Consider the following 7,650-nt stretch of genomic DNA (forward strand, 5'->3'; position numbering starts at 1 on the left):
GTCTCCAGAGACACACTGTTGCTCTTGAGTATTTTAGAGCGGTCCCTAACAGCAGACTTTCACATCGCAATACGTTTTTTGATTTCCTGGCTGCTGGTGCCAAGAGTGTATAGAAAAAAAATTATTGGTGGCTGGACTTTATGAAGAAGAATGCCAGATATGACAAAGACTCATCAACAACATGAATTATGAAGATGGCACAACCTTGCTTGTGGAAAGCGAGATGGACTTAAAACAGTTTCCATAAAAGATCAAAGACTACAGCTTTTTAAATGGATTACATCTCAACATCAATAAAACAAAAATCTTCACCACTGGACCAACAGGTAACTGTTTCATCCTACTTGGATTCACAATCAACACCTTTGGTAACAGCAGTAAAGAAATGAAAAGATGTGTTGCATTGGTAAAATCTACTCTCAAGCCCTCAAAAGTGGTAAAGATCAAGGAAGTTAGCTTAAAGACCAAGACACACCTGATCCAAGCTATCATCTTTTTCGATTACTTGTTATGCATCTGAAAGCGAGTGACAAAGAGGACACAAGAAGAGTAGATGTCTGGTATATTCACACAATGGAATACTATGCTGCATTGAAAAACAAGGGACCAAAATAGTATTCAAAATGTGTGACCCTGGAGGATATTACTGAGTGAAATATCTCAGTCACAAAAGGACAAGTACTGTAAAATTCCACTGTTGTAGAACGGGACTGACACCAGGGTTGGGGCAAGACTGAGAAAAATTGGATACATTATGTATACTGCATTGAAACAGATGAGGGAGAGAACAGTTTAAAAGCGATATATGATTGGGTATTATGGTTATGACAAGTCCAAAATGAAGGTTGCATAGTGGAGTGTACTCGGTGGTGGTGGTGGTGGTGGATTGTATACCAATGAAGGAATTTTTCTTTTACTTTTCAAGGAGAAGAGTGAACTGGGGGGAGGGGTGGACAGGGAGAAAAATGTAACAATGAATGAATGGAAATTCAAAATCTTAATAAAATAAAATTTTTTAAAAAAGAGTAGATGTCTTTGAGTTTTGGTACTAACAAATAGTACTGAATATCCTATAGATTGTCAAAAGAACAAACAAATATCTCTTGGAGAAGGTGCAAGTAGGGTCCTTTTTGGAGGGAAGAATGATGAAGCATACTTTAGACATGCTGTCAGGAGGGGCCAGTTTTTAGAAAAGGACATCATGTTTGGGAAAGTGGAAGGCCAAAGAGGAAGCTATTCACAGGATGGATTGATACAGTGACTGTAAAGACAGACAAGTATGTCAGAGTTTGAGAATAGCACAAGATAGGCCATGGTTCAGTTATGTTGTTTATAGGGTTACTGTGGGTTTCAGTCAACTCAACAGCACATAACAACAAAGACAAAACTTGGAATGGTAATGATGACATTAGACGAAATAGGTCTGGGGTTGTAGCTTGTGTTATTCCATTTTTTGAAAGGTGGAAAGCTCTTACCAAACCAAATGTAATTGGATGTTCAGGTGGCATAGTCTGTAGAGAGTTGTGCTGCTAAATCAAATCCACCAGCAGCTCTGTGGGAGAAAGATGGGCAAATTTCTCCTGTGCTATTTAAAGTCTTAGAAACCCACTGGAGAGTCAGCTATGAGTCAGTTCCAGCTTGAGAGCAGTAAGTTTGAGCTTCTTAAATTAGTTATTCAGACTTGTGATGACTCTTGGGTGTCAGATCTTAAAGGATATATCTATGTTCAAAGGATTGTAGTCTCACAGACCAAAAATGGCAGAGATTAGGGATGAATTGGTGAATAAGTGACCTTACAAAGCCTTTCACTCCTTGGTTGAGGAGAAAGAAAGAGGTGCTAAAGGGATCTGCAGCAGGAAGAGGCTTGCAATTGGGTGTGGAGAGCAGGTACATCCATATAATGAACCAATGTTACCTGTGGTCATGGTCATAGGTATCGACAACAACTGACAGTATACAGAATTTACAAACCAAGCCAGCCCCACTTCCTCTGAGCAGATTCAAACAACCAGGAAGGACGAAGCATAGTTGAACACACAGCAAGAGCAAGCTAGCCAAGAAGGACCAGTGGTCAAAGAAAGGAGACATTCTTTAATTAAAACCCAAATCGGTCTCTAACATAATCAAATATTTATGCAAAGACATAACCCTGCACTGAAGTGGTGGCTTCCCTTCCAGTGGTAATATTTTTTGTTCTCTGTCTTGGCCAGAATGATGCTACATTTAATTTAGTTATAGAAAAATTGTAAAAATTATATGCTTTTACATATGATTTATGATGGTAAACTACTACCTGCATTGAAATAATTTTTGGTGTATGAAAGTGACACGCAGTTCCTACAGTTATTTTTGACATTTATTCAGTGCCAATGTTCTAGACACTGTACGGAACATGGAATCAGACATAATTCCCTGTTCACTTGGCTCAGGGACAAAATGAGAGGAACACAATATACAAAGAACAGAGATAGTGGGATAAGGGGAAGTGATATGCACATGATTATGAGCATGACCTATTTAGGAAGTATAAATAAACAACCTAATGACACATTTCTTCAGAGGTAATCACTACATAGAATTAAAAGGGTATGCACTCATAATTCATTGATTAAATAACTTGAAAACAGAGTACAGTATAAGCATAAAATTTTGCTCTAAATTCTGACTGTGATTCAGGCTTTTCAGTGGCACTCTTTAACAATTATAGATGTCTGCACCCACTCCAGAAAACTAGGGGTTTGATCTGTCCATTGGTAGTTTCAAAATGTTTCCTTGGGAATTCTGAAGTTTAGCTCATGTTGGTACCATTACTATAGAAGGTTATGAGTGTGTCTGTAGAGTCTCTATTTATGCCTTATACATTTACTGAATGACTAATAGACACATGAAGAAATGTTCCAAATCACTGGCAATAAGAGAGATGCAAATCAAAACCACAATGAGATACCATTCACTCCAGTACAGTGGCAAAGTTTAACAGGACAGCATGTATTCATGTTGGAGAGGATGTGGCAAGACAGGAACTCTTATACATTGTTGGTGGGATTGTAAAATGGTACAACCACTCTGGAAGGCAGTTTGGCGCTTCCTCAAAAAGCTGAACATAGAAATTCCATACAACCCAGCTATTCGACTTCCATATATCTCAGTTATTTGACTACTTGGACCATACCCTGAGAAAATGAGAACTGAGGCACAAATGGAGACTTGTACACCAATGTCCATAGCAGCACTCACCATCAGAAGAACAAGGAAAGAGCCCAGATGTCCAACTACAATCAAATATAGATTGAGAAATTACTATGCAGGAGCAATGATTTTGTAAATTATTACCTAACTTTGGAGGGACTGGAGAGCATTATGCTGAGTGGACTCAGGTCCCACATGGATAAATATTGTATAAAACCATTATTGTAGCTGGAGTATGAGGATCCAAGGGGGGGTGAAAGCAGAGGGATAAGGATGTGGGGGAGATTAATCATGGGGTTGTACAATTTGATGGGTGGGGAGGGGTGAGGGAAATTGTAGGAATCTGGTCTGAAAGACAATGTATTTGAATTTTGTAAATAAGTTAGTATAATAAAAAACCCATAACAAAAAGATGATAAAAAACAAAACAAAACAACTCATTGCTCATAAATGTGGGAATCCCAGAACATTTGACTGTGCTCATGCAAGAGCTATACTTGGAACCAGGAAGCAGTTGTCAGAACAGAGCAATGCAACACTGCATGTTTGAAAATCAGGAAAGGAGTGTGTCAGGGATATGTCCTGTCTCCACACCTTTTCAATCTATAGGTGGAACAGATCATTTGGGAGGCTCGACTTTATAAGGAGGTATGTGGCATAAGGATTGGAGGAAGACTCTTCAACAACCTGCATTATGTAGAACTACAACTGAGGAGGACCTGAAGTATTTGCTTTAGAAGGTCAAAGACTGTATTCTTCAATATGGATTGAAGCCTAACATAAAGGAGACAAATATTTTCACCACTAGGCCAATTGGCAGTACCATGATAGATGGAGAGGAGATTGACGTTGATCAGCTTTACAATCAACACTCTTGACACCAGCAGCCAGGAAATCAAAAGGCAAATTACATGGGGGAAGTCTCCTGTCAGGGACCTCTCCAGAGTGCTGAGAAGCAATGTCAGTACTTTGGGCACGGTGCCTGGAGGGGACATCCTGCTTAGAAGGATGGAGGGACAAGTGCAGAAGAGGAAGATCTTGGATGAGATGGATTGACACAGTGACTAGTATAAAAGTGGCAGGTGTGCTGGAAGCTGTGAGACTGGCTCAGGATAGGAGATAATTCAGAGCCATTGTATAAAGGTTTCTGAGTCACAGGCGACTCGATAGCTCATAACAACAACAACAACAACACTAACAAGCCATGTGAAAAGTAATGACCTTTCATAAATGAATTTAAAGCATCATGCTAAAGGTAGCATGCTGATAAATCTGGAATAATAAATACTGTTGTCTTAAGGCAAATACTTGCATATTTTAGTTTTAAAACGCAAGGGTTGCCCAAGTAATTACTCAGTTCTTGTTCTTCACAATTGTGATGTCAAGATACAATTTGTACCTGGCTGGCATAATGGTAAGCACCTGTCTACTAAACAAAAGGGTCAGTGGTTCACCAACTGTCCAGTGGGTAAAAGATCTGAGATCTAATCTATAAAGATTGTTGTTGTTGTTAGGTGTTGTCCAGTCAAGTGTGGTTCACGGCAACCCTGTGAACAACAGATGTGAACCCTGTGCTATCCTGTGCCTTCTTCACACTTCCTGACACGTTAGAGCCCATTGTGGCAGTCATTGTGTCAATCCACCTTGTCAAGGGTCTTCCTCTCTTTTGTCACCCTCACTCTTCCAAGCATCAGGCCCCTCTCCAAAGAACAGCCCCTTCTAGCAACATGCCTGAAGTATGTGAGGTGAAGCCTCATCATCTTTGCTTTGAAAAAGCACTCTGGCTGCACTCTCTCCAAGTTACATTTGTTTGTTCTTCTGGCCATCCATGGAATGTTTAGTTATCTTCTCCAAAAACACAGCTCAGCAGCATCAGTTCTTCTTCTGCCATCCCTATTCATTATCCAGCTCTGAGATGCATTCTGCTCTGTAGTGTTACTGAGTCAGAATCCACTGAATAGCACACAATAACAACAGCAGCCACCTGAATTACTCAAATCATTAGTTCCAAGCATAAGATGTGAAAACATGTTAGCAATATTTAGGGACATTGTTAGAATTCCTTAAATATACACACAGGCATGTATACTTGTATATGTGTATATATAAATATATATACATATATGTGAGTATCTACCGTTAGATGCCTCTCTGGTATATTAGATACAAGTGCATTAAATTACTATTGATTGCCTACTTTCAAAGAAATTTTGCAAATAATTTCACCATTCTATTTACCTATTGTTGTTTGCCCTTAAGTTAGAACCAACTCACAGCTGACCCTCCAGAGAGTTTTCAGAGGTAGAATGTTGAAAAACTCCATCCTGGAAAGCAATATTCCACATATGGATTTTTTTGTGTTTATCCTATGCTCAACTAGTTTTGAGTTTTCAAGAGAGAATGCATTTTCTCTTCTATTTAAGCCAACTCAACTTCAGGGCTAATAGTAGGTACATTTTATAGCATTCTTGACCTCATGACATCGGATGGATTCCACGAAAAGTACTTGAAAAGACTTTAAAAAAAATTTTCCTTGCATAAAAACAGGAAGTAAACATCTGCCATTTCTTAATTATTAAGGGATTTTACAAGTTTGATCAATGCACTATAAAAATGAATAAACTAGGGTTCCCAGCTAATAAAGAATAAAGGCATCTATACCCATTGAAGAAGACCTGGTGGTTTAATGGATTACTAAGTAAAAGGTTGGTAGTTTGAACCTACTAGCTGCTCTGAGAGAAACAGAGAGTTATAATCTCCTCTTGTAAAAATTTACAGCTTCAGAAAGATGATAAAAGGTTACCAGGAACCAGAATTGACTTTGGTTTAGTTTTCGGCTCTGTCCATTTAAATGCTACAGAGACACAGGTTGTTAGTGGAAGTGTTCTACTGAGGACCACTTCGACCACTACTACTACTTTCTAGCATTAAAAAATTAGTGAAAGTGTACTATGTTTGCTAACATTTCCTGTGCTACTATTAGAAACTTGTAGAATAATAAGAAATTAAGAGACAGAGAAATTTAGTAATTTAAGAGTCCATACAGAGTAGTGCTTGAATGAAAATAGAAATTAGTTCCAGGTCAAAACTTTCCTCCACTAAAATCTTCTGCTTCCTATAGGCCAATAAAAAAGATACCCATCTTGAATGTTCCAGTTTGGCGGACCAAAACGAAAACATTTGGGTAAGTGACCTCAGATAGACTAGAGTTTTAACACATTCTGGTCACCAGCTCAATTAAAACTCTAAAGACGGATTAAAATAAGGGCAGTTGGTGATTAGAAACCATGGCCATCTGCTAGTGCCTGCCTTTGCGGCATGTGGGGGTGCGGATCTGGACCAAGCTTCAATGGATGACTCACCTTCCCTCCTGGCTAGAAAGAATGGTTGGGAAGGGATAGCTCATTCTCTAAATATATGAAATGTTGAAGAAAATTAGAATAGGAATATATTGATGTCATCTCTAGTGTCTAAAAAAGCCCAGGAGGCAATGGAGAAGGTAGGTGGAGGGGGAGAGCTTCCTCTACCACCTGCAGGGGGCCGTTAGGAGGAATTCAAGATCTAATCCTGATCTGGATTCACAAATTGCTTAAAGATAACACATTTAAACCCTCCTCAGTTTCAGTTGTCCAGCTGTGTGAATGGAGAAAATGCTAATTGAATTAGATGAATACACACATTCTGTTAGAAACTTTTGGAAAGCAAATATTTACCAGGTAAACCTGCTTTCTCTCTGCAGTAAAAAGGAAGGAAACCTCCATGTCCTGGACATTTATACATGAATCATTTAAGCCACATTTGGGTCATACCTGTGGCTTTATGTGCTGTTGCTGTGTATCATCAAGTCGAAACCGATCCATAGCTGACCCTCTGGTGGATTTTCAGAGTTAGTAAATAGCACCGGAGGAGATTGCTCCCTTGGGTTGCCAATACAATGCCTTACCACTAAGCCACCACAGCTCCTGTGTAGTTTTATGTAGTTTGTGCAATTCTGAAGGAAGAACGAAGGCTGTTTTTATCTGTTCAATTATTTTTAGCACTGTGCTTGGTTTATCATCAGTATTCAACAAATGCTTGTTTAGCTAAATTGACTTTGCATAAATTATCTACATTTGAAAAAAAACAAACAGATAACACTAAATTTGTCTGTGGGTGGTGAAGGGAATAAGAGGTATTAACCGTACAAAAAAAAGTCACAGACAGGTCCTTATTAAAAGGAAGTTTCTCCTTTTCTCTCAGATTAGTACTTTTTTGGAATTTGGTTATCAAGAGAAGTGCATTCTCTAGATGCTGTCAATGGATGAGTTAGAACACTTAGGGCAATTAGCCATGTGCTCAGTTTCACATTATTCATGACCAGAATATTGCTTATTGTAGGGTATATGGCGGCATGAAGAGCTGTAGATAACTGAATCACCCACCCAGCCAGGAAATCACAAAAGTTTTCAGAACCAGTCTGGA

This window comes from Elephantulus edwardii, unplaced genomic scaffold (assembly GCF_000299155.1).
Source record: "Elephantulus edwardii isolate Elephantulus edwardi_28Jun2011 unplaced genomic scaffold, EleEdw1.0 scaffold00097, whole genome shotgun sequence".
Classification (NCBI taxonomy): Eukaryota; Metazoa; Chordata; class Mammalia; order Macroscelidea; family Macroscelididae; genus Elephantulus; species Elephantulus edwardii.